This window comes from Hylobates moloch, unplaced genomic scaffold, assembly GCF_009828535.3.
Source record: "Hylobates moloch isolate HMO894 unplaced genomic scaffold, HMol_V3 SCAFFOLD_1, whole genome shotgun sequence".
Classification (NCBI taxonomy): domain Eukaryota; kingdom Metazoa; phylum Chordata; class Mammalia; order Primates; family Hylobatidae; genus Hylobates; species Hylobates moloch.
In genome coordinates this window covers 124333791-124349370 of record NW_026652276.1, presented here as the reverse complement: position 1 = coordinate 124349370, position 15580 = coordinate 124333791, and positions in this window count along the sequence as shown.

Sequence of the window (15580 nt, the reverse complement as noted above, 5' to 3'; positions counted from 1 at the left end):
TCCTGGGCCCTCCTGCTTTGAGCTGCTTAGAAGCTGCAGTCTTCTTTGCCTTTCCTGCCCATCAGGCATGAAACTGGACTATAGGGAACAAGGCAAGATGACAGTTAGGAGAAACTGGTGTCCAGGATATGCCATCCTAGCGGGTGCTGACACTGAGATTCCCAGGCCAGGCACCCCGTGCTGCAAATGCTTTGCAGCTTGACACTCTGGGCCAAGTATCCAGCTGGCTTGCTTTGAAGCCTCCAGTGATGTCTTTTTTGGATTTGTGTGGCTGAAAGCAAGTTTGTGCATCTTGCACAATCTAAAGAGATTGCCTAATTCTGGCTCTGGGCAGAAGGCCCACACCTGCCATTTATTCTGGGGATTTTTGTCTTATGTAAGGTAGAAAATCAATTCCTTGCGTTAGTATTGGGTTCCAGGAAGCAGAGTTCTCAGCCTCAGGGCTTATCAATCAAATCAGCTGCCCTCTATGATTGGTAGTTCCTCTTCTGGCACGACCAGAGGTTCGGAAGCTGCGGTAGGCACAGTTGCTGTGCCCTGTGGAGTCTGCAGTCACCTAGTGCTCCCTGGGGGCCTCATGAGCCCCTGGAAGATTGATATGTTAAAGGACTGGAGCCTTGAGGCCGTGTGTGTGGCTGACACCTGTAATCCCAGCACTTTGGGGGGCAGAGGCAGACGGATCATTTGAAGTCAGGGGTTTGAAACCAACCTGGCCAACACGGTGAAACCCTGTCTCTACTAAAAATACAAAAATTAGCTGGGCATGGTGGTGGGCACCTGTAATCCCAGCTACTTGGGAGGCTGAGGCAGGAGAATTGCTTGAGCCCGGGAGGCAGAGGTTGCAGTGAGCAGAGATCTGCCACTGCACTCCAGTCTGGGTGACAGAGTAAGACTCTGTTTCAAACAAACAAACAAACAAACAAAAAACTGGAGCCTTGAAACATTCCAAACCTTCACTGCCCAGTGTTCCTGGACAAGTTACTTCACTTCTGTGGGTCATGCCCTCCTGGAGGGCAGGCACTTGCACCTTATAGAGCTGCCTGAGCAGTAAGGAAGGTATTGTGTGCAGGCCACTTGTGGACGTGTTTGGTACACCCATGCTCAAATACGTTGCTGCTGTTATTGATGTTATTCATGGATATAGTTGAGCTTCCTCCATAAATCTCCTGGCTGGCTCCATATTCTACAAGACTCTACTGGTTTCAGCTAATGTTGGGCGGAGAGAACCTGCAAATAAAATACAGATGTACTTGGATGAGGGAGTTGAAACCCCCAAATGCAATGATCTTCAAGGGAACAGGATGCCTAGGAACATAGTGGTTGGAAAGCATATCAGCTGGTGATGAATAAGCAGGTCTGAGGCAGTCATAACCAGGGTCACTGGTGTTTGAACGCCCTCATTTATATCCTGAAACAATAGGGGAAGGACTTACATACATGGCCTTCTGTGGGGTGGCTTCTGCCCTTCATGGCTGTCTCTCAGCCAACAGCTGAGTATGAGAACCCTCCTCCCAGACCCCCAGCTGCCCCCCACCCCTGGCCAGGGCCAGCTGTTGTGCCAACAAAGCCTCCAGTCAGGGCCTCTGTTCTCAGCTGCTGTAGGGAACAGGTTTGACCTTTCCAAGCGCCCATAGGTCACTTGTGGTCTTTCTGTGGAGACAGCCAACAGCCCATCTGTTCTTGCTTCTCATCTCACTCAGAAAATCCTAGCGCTCCCCCTGCTCCACTGGAACCCCTCACTTCCTGGGGATTCTATTTCTGCCTCCCCTGAACCTTCCAGAAGGGCCTTCTGGCTCAGAACCAGACCCCTGCCTGGTTGCTCCGTCTGCCCTTCTGCCTGATTAGAGCAAGGGTCTCGCACAGGCTGGACAATGCCCAAGTTTGTGCTGGGCACAAAACAAGGGCCGTGTGATGGCGGGGCAGGGTTTCTGGATGCTGTCATTAATGATAACAGCCTGAACTATATCCACGACCTTTAAAAACATCTTTAACTGAAGGAAGTTACAAATACAGAAAAAGGGAAGATTAGGACAAACCTTATGGTTGGATTAGATTTAGAGGTATTGGTAGGAACTCATGATTTCATTACATGCACACACACACACACAGAGATTGATATAGAAATTTGACTGGGCGCGGTGCCTCACGCCTGCAATCCCAGCACTTTGGGAGGCCGAGGTGGGCAGATGACTTGAAGTCAGGAGTTCAAGACCAGCCTGGCCAACATGGCAAAATCCAGTCTCTACTAAAAATACAAAAAGAATTAGCTGGGTGTCATGGCACATGCCTGTAATCCCAGCTACTCGGGAGGCTGAGGCAGGAGAATTACTTGAACCCAGGAAGCAGAGGTTGCAGTGAGCTGAGATCACACCACTGCACTCCAGCCTGGGCAACAGAATGACCTGTCTCAAAAAAAAAAATACACATATGCATATTTACACACAGATATAGGAGTACGCACATATGTGAATTCACACTCATGCAGACAGATATAGAAATACATACATATGCAAATTCATATGCATACAGATATAGAAATACACACGGCCACATAGGTATGGGTGTGTATATATTTAAACACACGTATGTGTGCTAGAAGCAATGATGGCCCGGGGGGAACAAGCACACCTGGGACCCAGATCTTGGTTTGTTAATACCATGCTCTAAAAGGAACCAGAGCTCCTTGGAGAAATGACTGATTTTGGGCTAGAGAAGAGAAAACATAAGTTGAGCCTGGAATATCTTGTGTCAGAAAGTAAGTCCTTAAAAAAAGGAGGGATGGCCTGGTGCAGTGGCTCACACCTGTAATCCCAGCACTTTGGGAGGCTGAGGCAGGTGGGTCACGAGGTCAGGAGATCGAGACCATGCTGGCTAACACGGTGAAACCCTGTCTCTACTAAAAATACAAAAAATTAGCCGGGCATAGTGGTGGACACCTGTAGTCCCAGCTACTCAGGAGGCTGAGGCAGCAGAATGGCGTGAACCCGGGAGGCGGAGCTTGCAGTGAGCCGAGGTCGCGCCACTGCACTCCAGCCTGGGCGACAGAGTGAGACTCTATCTCAAAAAACAAAACAAAACAAACAAACAAACAAAAAAGAGGGGATATGTCAAAGGGACACTCTTGCTGGCTAAATCTGCGACAATTTAATCTTGAAATAAATAATGATAGCAACAGTCAAAGGGACACTCCTGCTGGCTAAATCTGGGACCAGTTAATCATGAAATAAATAATAATAGCAACAGAATATCAGCTACTGAATAAAATAAGGATTCATGTATACGTGCTGATATACATAAATAAATGAGAGCAAGAATGGTTCTTCCTTATAATAGAATGCCACATGATAAATATGGGAAAAATGATGGAATTTGAAACCAGTGGGTTAAAGTTTGCTGAGTAAAAATATTTACATTGGCCAGGCGCAGTGGCTCACGCCTGTAATCCCAGCACTTTGGGAAGCTGAGGTGGGTGGATCACGAGGTCAGGAGTTTGAGACCAGCCTGACCAACATGGTGAAACCTCATCTCTACTAAAAATACAAAAAAATTAGCTTGGCGTGGTGGCGTGTGCCTGCAATCCCAGCTACTCGGGAGGCTGAGGCAGGAGAATCGCTTGAACCTGGGAGGCGGAGGTTGCAGTGAGCCAAGATCGTGCAACTGCACTCCAGCCTGGGCGACAGAGTGAGACTCTGTGTCAAAAAAAAAATTACATAGTCTCCCCAGAAGTACTTATTAATTACAGAAGGAAAATGTGCAACTCTACAGTGATAAACCCAGCGTTCACTGCCGTTTCCCAGTGATCACAGTTAACAGCAGCAGAAATGGGACACATGGGCATCATGAACCTCCTGATACGATCACCAAGAAGGACATAGCATCACTTCTGTAGTATTTCCACACAAAATGCAAAAACCTGAGTCTCATCAGGAGGAAATAGCAGACAAACTCACATTGGGGAAATTCCACAAAACCACAGGCTACGAAATAACTATAAAAATGTCAGTGTCACGAAAGAGAAAAACTGAAGAATGGTTTCAGATTAAAGGAAAATTAAGAGAAGTAATGACAGTATGTGTTTGGGCTTTTCTTTGCCATAACCAACATTAAGGTCTGTAAATCAGATAATAACACTGTGTTAATGTTAATTTCCTGATTTTGATAATTGTACTTTGGTTATGTAAGGTAATATCGTTGTTTTTAGGAAATACACACTGAAGTATTTAGAAATGAAAGAGACATAATTGCTGCAATTTACACTCATTCAGAAAAAGGCATACACATGCACAGAGAATGATAAAGCAAATGTGGGAAAGTATTAACAGATGGAGAATGGTAAAGGGTGTTAAATTAAATATGCTGGCTGGGTGTGGTGGCTTACACCTGTACTCCCAGCACTTTGGGAGGACCACTTGAGCTCAGGCTAGCCTGGGCAACAGAGTGAGACCTTGTCTCCAAAAAATTTTAAATAAGCGGGAGGCCATTAGCCTGAGGCTGTCTCTGTTTTTTGAATTCCTGCATAATAAAATGCAACCTAACATAGTATATAAAGAAACCAAAATGTAAGAGTATGTTTTTTTGTAATAAATAGCCAGATTTCAGCCAATCACAACAGCCAAGCTTCAGCAAATGACAGGCCACCAACTCATCGTACCATGCCCAAATAAGGCAGATGCCTGGCTGTAGCCAATCAAGTGATTTCTTTATTTTTGTGTTCTGCCTGTAAAAGCTCACTGTTCACTGCCAGGCAGAGGTCCCTGAACCTCTTCTTTTTTCTTTATTATTATTATTTTTTTAAGATGGAGTCTGGCTCTGTTGCCCAGGCTGGAGTGCAGTGGTGTGATCTCGGCTCACTGCAAGCTCCACCTCCCAGGTTCACTCCATTCTCCTGCCTCAGCCTCCCGAGTAGCTGGGTCTACAGGTGCCCGCCACCATGCCTGGCTAATTTTTTGTGCTTTTAGTAGAGGTGGGGTTTCACCGTGTTAGCCAGGATGGTCTCTAGCTCCTGACCTTGTGATCTGCCTGCCTCGGCTTCCCAAAGTGCTGAGATTACAGGTGTGAGCCACCTGTCCCGGCCCTGAACCTCTTCTGATTCTGAGTGCTAATTGATTCATGAATCCTTCTTTACTCAAACTCTGTTAAACTTATTGTTTCTAAAGTTTTTCTTTTAACAAGGATATACAGAAATTCTTTTTATTTATTTATTTATTTATTTTGAGATGGAGTCTCACTCTGTTGCCCAGGCTGGAGTGCAGTGGTGTGATCTCAGCTCACTGCAACCTCTGCCTCCCGGGTTCAGGTGATTCTCCCGCCTCAGTCTTCCGAGTAGCTGGGATTACGGGCATGCGCTACCATGCCTAGCTAATTTTTGTGTTTGTAGAAGAGACAGAGTTTTGCCATGTTGGCCAGGCTGGTCTCGAACCCCTGAACTCAGGTGATCCGCCAGCCTCAGCCTCTCAAAGTGCTAGGATTATAGGCATGAGCCACCACGCCCAGCCATATACAGAAATTCTTTGTACTATTCTTGCAACTTTTCTCAAAGTCTGAAATTATGTAAAAATAAAAAGTAAAAAGAAAAAAGCCTTCAACTTCTTGAAATGTTTTAAAAATGATTTAAAATACATTTTGTTAGTGCTCTTTTTCCCATTCTATCTTTTTCGTTTTCACTGTCTAGTTTAGCATGAAATCCTTGTAATTGGTCCCTTGCCCATTTAGAATCTCTGTGACGATCTTCTGAGGGCCTCTGAGCTGTGGTGAGTTCTCTCTGGACAGAGACACACAGCCCTCTGGTATACTCTTAAGCATTTACCATGTTCTGCCTTAGGATGAAGCTATTTCTGAAGTCTTCTTTTCCTACATACTTGCAAACTCCTTAGGGTCAGGGACTATCTCTTATCTTTGTATCTTTGTTGTAAACACTCACTAAATATTTAATGGAATTAAATTGAAAAGAAGTATACAATTTTCAACTTTCCATTCATTAAACATGAAAATGAACACACATTAGACAATCCTAACTGAGTTTCAACAGAACATCCTGATGATGTCACTATGTTTCTTCTCGTATTTAAAAATGTGTTCTTGGCTGGGCGTGGTGGCTCACGCCTGTAATCCCAGCACTTTGGGAGGCTGAGGTCGGCAGGTCATGAGGTCAGGAGTTCGAGACCAGCCTGGTCGACATTACAAAACCCCATTTTTACTAAAAATACAAAAATTACCTGGGCATGGTGGCGGGTGCCTATAATCCCAGCTACTCGGGAGGCTGAGGCAGGAGAATCGCTTGAACCTGGGAGGCAGAGGTTGCAGTGAGCCAAGATCGCGCCACTGCACTCCAGCCTGGGCAACAAGAGCAAGATTCCATCTCAAAAAAAAAAAAAAAAAAATTAAAAAATAAAAATGTGTTCTCCTTTGAAAAATATGCTTTTATTGTGGAAAATTTTGAAATTTCAGAAAAGAAACAAAATAAAAACATGTAAATGATTCAGAATGCTGCCTGCTACACGGAGATATTAGTGTCTAGCCTTCTGAGTTTTTCCTATGCAAAATTTTAAATGCAAATTTACACATATATGTGTGTATAAATATATATATAAATATATATATTTGTATTACATAACTAAGATCCAACCATGCATACTGATGTGTAACATGAAATTTTTATTTTATGCACAGGATTAGACTGATCAAAATCTTTGGTTCATGATACACTCTCATTGTTAATCTATTTATTCATTCATTCATTTGCTAATAATGTTTTCATAAAACTTCTTGAATTACCAGCCAACTCAAGAACTAGAACACTGACAATAATTCAAATCTACCATATGTGTTCTTTCCATATTTTATTCTCCCCCCACCTCTCAGGTGGCCAAAATCCTAAATTGTTTTAGAAAATCATTTAGTTTTATTTTTTAAACATTATACAAAGAGAATCATATTACACATTATATTAGCGTTCTCAAGAGAAGCAGAACCAATAGGATATCTATCCATCTGCCTTTTTTTTTTTTTTTTGAGTTGGAGTCTCACTCTGTCGCCCAGGCTGGAGTGCAATGGTGCAATCTTGGCTCACTGCAACGTCCACCTCCCGGGCTCAAGAGATTCTCCTGCCTTAGCCTCCTGGGTAGCTGGGATTACAGGCGCACACCACCACGCCTGGCTAGTTTTTGTATTTTTAGTAGAGACAGGGTTTCATCATGTTGGCCAGGCTGGTCTCGAACTTCTGATGTCAAGTGATCCACCAGCCTTGGCCTCCCAAAGTGCTGGGATTACAAGTGTGAGCCACCGAGCTGGGTTTTTATTTGCCTATCCATCTATCTATTTATCTGGGAGATTTCAGTAAAGAATTGGCTCACAGTCCGGGCGCAGTGGCTCATGCCTGTAATCCCAGCATTTTGGGAGGCCAAGATGAGTGGATCACCTGAGGTCAGGAGTTCGAGACCAGCCTGACCAACATAGTCAAACCCCATTGCTACCAAAAATACAAAATTAGCTGGGTGTGGTGGCGCATGTCTGTAATCCCAGCTACTTGGGAGGCTGGGGCAGGAGAATCGCTTGAACCCTGGAGGCAGAGGTTGCAGTGAGTGAAGATCACGCCATTGCACTCCAGCCTGGGCAATAAGAGCAAAACTCTATCTCAAAAAAAAAAAAAAAAGAATTGGCTCACATGATTATAGGGGCTGATAAGCCCCAAATGTGCAGGATGGATTGGCAGGCTGGAGATGCAGGGAAGAGTTGATGTTAGATGGTTAGATGTTGCAGCTTGAGTCTGAAGGCCTTCTTGAGGCAGAATTCCCTCTTTGGGAACTTCAGTCCTTTCTCTTAAGGCCTACAACTGATTGGATGAGGCCCACGCAATATGGAGGCTCATTTGTTTTACTCAAATCCTACTGACTTAAATGTTAATTCATCTAAAAAATACCTTCACAGTAACAAGACTAGTTTCTGACCAAAAACTGGGTGTCATGGCTGAGCCAAGTTGATGCATAAAATTAACCATTACATATGCTTGATGGACTTGATTTTTTTCACTCCACATTATGGTTTAAAAGTTTACCCATGCTTTTTGTGTTTAGCTAAAGTTAATTAATGTTCACCACTGTATACTATTTCTTTTCTCTTTTTTATTTTTTAGACAGAGCCTCACTTTGTTGCCCAGGCTGAGTTCAGTGGCGTGATCTCGGCTTACTGCAACCCCCGCCTCCTGGGTTGTATATTATTTCATCATGAGCAAATATCACCACCATATCATCTGCCCGTGGGCATAGGGTTGTAGATGTTCTCACTCACTGGAACTTGTCTCCTGGGGCAGATGTGTGGGGCTTGTCATAGATATGCACCTGAGAGTGGTTTTCTGAGTTGTCAGGCATGTGAATTTCAGAGTTTGTGAGAAAATGCCCATTTCCAAAATGATATGGGAAAATGGTTTTCCCATATCATTATAACTTTTCACTTCCCTCATGTATATATAAGAGATGTCTTTAATCCAGAACGTTTTCAGCTCTTGGCATTGTCAGATTTTTAATTATTGCCAGTGGAATGAATGAAAAGTACTGTCTCTTGTCTTGGTTTACATTTCCCTGATTACTGAGGAGGCCAAGCATCCCTCTGAGTGCCTGTTGGCAGTATGTGTTCCCCCTTTGGTGAAATGCCTCTTCATGTCTTTTGCCCATTTAAAAAAATAGGGCTAGGAATTCTGTACCTGTTCTTTTTTTTTTTTTTTTTTTTTTTGAGACGGAGTCTTTCTCTGTCGCCCAGGCTGGAGTGCCCTGCCTCAGTGTCCCGAGCAGCTGGACTACAGGTGCCCACGACCATGCGCGGCTAATTTTTTGTATTTTTAGTAGAGACGGGGTTTCGCCATGTTGGCCAGGATGGTCTCGATCTCCTGACCTCGTGATCCACCCATCTCAGCCTCCCGAAGAGCTGGGATTACAGGCGTAAACCACCGTGCCCGGCCACATGTTCTTTAAATATTTTTTTAATTAAAATTTTGTTGGCTGGGCGTGGTGGCTCATGCCTGTAATCCCAGCACTTTGGGAGGCTGAGGCGGATGGATCACCTGAGGACAGGAGTTTGAGACCAGCCTGACCAACATGGAGAAACCCTGCCTCTACTAAAAATACAAAATTAGCTGGGCATGGGGGCACACGCCTGTAATCCCAGCTACTAGGGAGGCTGAGGCAGGAGAATCGCTTGAACCTGGGAGGTAGAGGTTGCGGTGAGCCAAGATCGTGCCATTGCACTCCAGCCCGGGCAACAAGAGCGAAACTCCATCTCAAAAGAGAAATTTTGTTTTGTTTTGTTTTATTTTGTTTTGTTTCGTTTGAGACAGAGCCTGCCTCTGTCACCCAGGCTGGAGTGCAGTAGTGCGATCTCGGCTCACTGCAACCTCCACCCCCTGGGTTCAGGTGAATCTCTTGCCTCAGCCTCCCGAGTAGTTGGGATTATAGGCATGCACCACGACGCCTGACTCATTTTTGTATTTTTAATAGAGACAGGGTTCCACTGTGCTGACCGGGCTGGTCTCAAACTCTTGGCCTCAAGTGATCCACCTGCCTCTAATTTTTAATTTTTTAAGGACAGAGTTTTACTCCGTCACCCAGGCTGGAGTGCAGTGGTGTAAGTACAGCACTGCAGCCTTGAACTCCTGGGCTCAAGTGATCTTCCTGCCTTAGCCTCCTGAGTAGTTGGGACTACATGCATGTGTCACCATGCCTGGCTAATTTTTGTTTTTATTTTTAAATTAAATTAAATTTTATTTTATTTTGAGACAGAGTCTTGCTTTGTCACCCAGGCTAGAGTGCAATGGTGCGATCTCGGCTCACTGCAACCTCCGCCACCTGGGTTCAAGTGATTCTCCTGCCTCAGCCTCCTGAGTAGCTGGGATTACAGGTGCCCACCACCACACCCAGCTAATTTTTGTATTTTTAGTAGAGATGGGGTTTCATCATGTTGGTCAGGCTGGTCTGGAACTCCCGACCTCAGGTGATCCACCCACCTTGGCCTCCCAAAGTGCTGGGATTACAGACGTGAGCCACCATGCCCAGCCTAATTTTTATTTTTTAATTTTTTGTAGAGGCAAAGTCTTGCCAAGTTGCCCAGGCTGGTCTTGAACTCCTGGGCTCAAGTGATCCTCCTGCCTTGGCCTCCCAAAATGTTAGGATTACAGGTGTGGGCCACTCACCCTGCCTGTACCTGTTATTAGTGCAATAATTTGTTGATTATGTCTTCTCTTATTTGTAGCTTATCTTTTATTTCCTTTAGACTATTATTTTAAAACATTCTTTAAACATTTTTTAATTGTAGTAAGAACACAATGTATCTACCCTCTTAACAGATTTTTAAATGCATAATACCGTATTGTTAACTATAGGGAAAATGTACCGAAGGTCTCTAGGGCTTTATATGCATTGATTAGCAATTCCCCTTTTTCCCCTGCCCCTAGCCCCTGGTAACCACATTGTCATGGCTTATTTCACTTAGCATAATGTTCTCAAGGTTCATCCATGTTGCTGCATATTGTAGAATTTCCTTTCTTTTTAATATTTCATTGGATTTACACACCACATTTCCTTTGTCCTTTCATCCATCAATGGACATTTAGGTTATTTCCACAGCTTAGCGATTGTGACTAGTATTGCTATGAACAGTGAGTGCAGACATCTCTTCAAGATTCTGATTTCAATTATTTTGGGTACATACCCAGCAGTGGGATTGCCAGATCATATGGTAGTTCTGTTTTTAATTTTTTGAGGAGAGGTCAAAGCAGGTGTATCTCTCGAGCCTAGGAGTTCAAGACCAGCCTGGGCAACATGGCAAAACTCCGACTCTACAAAAAATACGTGCACACCTGCAGTCTCAGCTACTTGGGGGGCTGAGGTGGGACAGTCATTTGAGGCCAGGAGTTCGAGACCAGCCTGGGCAACATGTTGAAACCCTGTCTCTACTAAAAATACAAAAATTAGTCTGGCCTGGTGGCAGGCACCTATAATCCCAGCTACTGGGAGGCTGAGGTGGGAGGATCACTTGAGCCCAGGTGGCAGAGGTTGCAGTGAGCAGAGATCACGTCATTGCATTCCAGCTTGGGCGACAGAGCGAGACTGCTTAAAAAAAAAAAAAATTTTTTTTTGAGGAACCAAACCTCCATACTGTTTCTATAGAAACTGCATGAGGCTCTTCAGGATATTCTTAATGACAGCCTATTAATTTACCAATATATCACAAAGGATGTACAGTATATCACTGAATTCCCGGTTCTCGTGTCAGAATCACCCAGTGAATCTGTCACATTCTGATTTAATTACCTGGGATGAAGCTGGGGCATTGTTACGTTGCAAAAGTTCTCCAGTTGAGTCTAATGTGCAGCTGGAGTGGAGAACCATGAACCACTTCTAGCTGTTGAGAGGCTCCTCAATTTGAGTAAGAAATAAATAAAACGTGTATTTATTAAGACAACACTCAGGCAGTTTCAGCAGGGTGGACGGGGAGTGGAGCATGAGCATGGGAAACCTTCTACCATCGAATCAACTGTGTAGAAGCTGAGAAGCACTCATCTGCAGGTGAGAGCTGGGAGGTAGGCCCTGGGTCCCTGTGACTCTTTGGTGTAGTTTACAGCTGAGCAGTTCCCACCTGCTTCTCAGCAAAGGTTCCTGATGCATCTCTCACGTGCTTCTCCCACTCATCTTGCAAGACTCTGGGTGTGAGTGCCATCTTTTCAGTTAAGTGAGCAGTATATGGAAACTTTCTCATGGGAAAGAACCAAAGGAGCATGGGCATGTGGCGCACTCTGGACATCACTCCTTGGCTGGTCCTGGATGCCCACCTCACCCCACCACACTCATGCCCTTCCCGGGAGGCACTTTCTTGACAGTGTGGTCCTTCCTGGCTGACAATGACTTGGGTTTTCGTCGCCTCAGTTCCTGGCAGAGCTGTTCCCGTGCCCCAGTGCCACCGTGTGCACCTGCTTTAATCACCTCCCACCGCAGCTTCTGTCCTGCCACCCCTTGTGCTTCCTGATCTTCCCTTCATGCTTGCCCTTGAGCATCTGATGGCCTCTTTGAGCTTTCACTGTTTCTGCAATGGGGCCATTTCCATATCGACAGCTCTAGTGTTTCTGTCACTATTGGATTCTCTCATACTCTTCGTGATGCATCATGGCTCTAGCTACACATCCTGCCTCTGTCTCAGACTCCATGTGTCTGTGACCAGCCCCCTGGACTCCCTCCAGCCACTCACCCTGGCTGTGCCCACCATCAGGGGCCTGGCCACGCCATCTGCTGCTGAGCTGCAGGACATGGCTGATCAGAAATGGAGCACAACAGTCAGGGGCAGAGCCCATTGACCAAAGCCTCGAATATATCATGATTTCCAAGATGTGTCTTGCTCTTCTGTCTTCAGAGTACAAAAGGGTAAACTCCTCTGAGGCAAGGATTCTACTTTCTCTCTTTTTGATAAATTAGCAGCATAGTATTTTCCTGCTTGCTAGGTTAGATAAGCACTGAGATCTGTCACCTCTTTGACTTCCTCTAGTTGAATTGCTTCTTTAATTCAAGTTTTAGTTTAGGAGGTAGAACTTTTTTGTTTTTTTTTTGAGACATAGTCTCATTCTGTCGCCCAGGCTGGAGTGCAGTGACACGACTACAGTCCACTGCAGCTTCTACCTCCCGGGCTCAAGTGATCCTCCCACCTCAGCCTTCTGAGTAGCTAGGCCCACAGGCGCACACTACCATGCCCGGCTAACTTTTTTATTTTTTATTTTGTAGAGACGGGGTTTCCCAGACTGGTTTCAAACTCCTGTGCTCAAGCAATCCTTCCACCTTGGCCTCCCAAAGTGCTGGAATTATAGGCACGAGCCACTGCACTCAGCCAAATATTTTTAAGGTATATTTTATTAAAACCTTACTAAAATATTACAGAAAATTTCTGTTTTTTTTTTTTTTTTTTGAGATGGAGTTTTGCTCTTGTTGCCCAGGCTGGAGTGCAGTGGCTCAATCTCGGCTCACTGCAACCTCCACCTCCTAGGTTCAAGCAATTCTCCTGCCTTAGCCTCCCAAGTAGCTGGAAATACAGGCACCCACCACCATGCCTGGCTAATTTTTGTATTTTTAGTAGAGACGGGGTTTCACCATTTTGGCCAGGCTGGTCTCGAACTCATGACCTCAAATGATCCACCCACCTTGGCCTCTCAAAATGCTGGGATTACAGGCGTGAGCCACTGCTCCTGGCCAGAAAATTTTAAGTGAACAAAATTTCATACATAATCTTACCATCCCAGTGCACCTGTTGTCTTCATTTTTGTTTTTTCTCGTTTCCTTCTACTTTCTACTATCATGTACATCTGTTTTTACATTGTAATTATAGCATGTAGCTGCATATAGTATAATGAAACAAAACTGTTTTCTGTTTTCCCCCCTGCTTTACATTATTGAGAAAACATGGTGCCATGTTTAATGCTGTCTTAGTGATTACCAATTTAGATGAGCTGATGTAATCTATTTGCATGGTCTGTGGTTGGAGATTTAGGTTGTTTCCAGGTTTTTGTTTGTTATAAGTAATACTCATATGGGCAGCTGTTTTCACTCAGTAAATCTGCAGGGCTGACCATCAGGTCAGAGGCGTTGGAAGTCGGCCTTTCCACAGTGGTTTCGTCCACATCCTCTGGCGAACGTTGTTGATCTCTGAATCTGCTTTCCTACGACTGTAGATTCCCCTGGCCCCACAACTATAGTTTGATCACTTCCCTCCAAATATGGATATTAAGAGATCAGCAACGAATAACTATATGGGAAAACGTGAGGAGAAAATAGAAATACATGCAGGAAGAAGAATCGGGACTACAGGTTGAATATCCCTTATTTGAAATGCTTAGGACCAGCAGTGTTTTGGATTTCAGATTTTTGTGGATTTTGGAATATTTGCATATACATAATGAGGTGTCTTGGGAATGAGACTCAGGTCTAAACATCAAATTCATTTATGTTTCATGTATACCTTATACACATAGCCGGAAGATAATTTTATACAGTATTTTTCACAATTTTATGCCTGAAACAAAGTTTGTGTACATTGAACCATCATCTCAGCCACCCATGTATGACATCATGTCATTGCTCACAAAGCTTCAGATTTGGCCGGGTTGGGTGGCTCACACCTGTAATCCCAGCACTTTGGGAGGCCAAAGTGGGCGGATCACCTGACGTCAGGAGTTTGAGACCAGCCTGGCCAACATGGTGAAACCCCATCTCTACTAAAAATACAAAAATTAGCTGGGTGTGGTGGTGTGTGCCTGTAATCCCAGCTACTCAGGAGGCTGGGCTGGAGAATCTCTTGAACCGTGGAGGTGGAGGTTGCAGTGAGCTGAGATTATGCCATTGCACTCCAGCCTGGGCGACAAGAGTGAAACTCTGTCTCAGAAACAAACAAGCAAACCCCAAAACTTCAGATTTGGGAGCATTTCCGATTTTGGATTTTTGGGTTAGGGATGTTCAACCCATATTGGCTCTGCCACGTCCCTGCACACGCTGTGCCATGGGGCATCCTTTCCTGCCTGCCTGGCTCCCTGTCTGATTTGTCTTGTTCTCTCCAGATTGAGTTTGAATTGCCTCCTGTGTGACCTGGGCCCAGCATCCGTGCCGCACTGTGGTGGTCTTGCTGCAGGGTGCAGGCCTATCCTCACTAAGTCCCACTTAGCATCTCTAGTTAAGACTTGAATAAAACACGATTATAAAGTGTGCAGATCCACAAATTGACCCAGCTCTTGTTTGCTCCCTGTCTGGTTCCTCCAGCATCGTATCTATGAAGAAAGTGGCTGAAATGCTCTGGCTGGACGATGGGCTCCACTGTGTGAAAGCTTCCTAGGCAGCTGCAGTCTTAAAACAATTGTCTGCAGAATGCTCAACGTGACCCTCTGCTTCCTGGAGTTTCTTCAGGTACGAATACCTCAGACCCTAGAAAGTGTGTTCCCAAACCACTTCTCATAAACCATTGAATATTCAAAAGAGAGCTAAATTTCAAGCCTGTATAAAAGCGTATCCCTGTAACACATGTGCCATAATACATAACTTCTACTTTTGTCAGTCCTTACCATCTACCTCTCTGAATTTTCATGAATTTCTATTTCACGAGGGTAATTGTTTTACATATACTGGCAGTAGCATACAATAAAATACTCAGTATAAGTGCTGAGCACAGTGGCTTCCGCCTGTTTTTTTTTTTTTTTTTTTTGAGACAGAGTTTCCCTCTTGTCACCCAGTTTCCCTCTTGTCCACTGCACTGGAGTGCAGTGGCAAGATCTCTGCTCGCTGCAACCTCCGCCTCCCCGGTTCAAGCAATTCTCCTGCCTCAGCCTCCCAACCAAGTAGCTGGCATTATAGGCATGTGCCACCACACCCGGCTAATTTTTGTATTTTTAGTAGATATGGGGTTTCTCCATGTTGGTCCGGCTGGTCTCGAACTCATGACCTCAGGTGATCCACCTGCCTCAGCCTTCCAAATTGCTGGGATTACAGGCGTGAGCCACTGCACCCGGCCTGCTTGCGCTTGTTATACAAACGCTTTGAGAGGCCAAGGCAGGAGGATTGCTTGA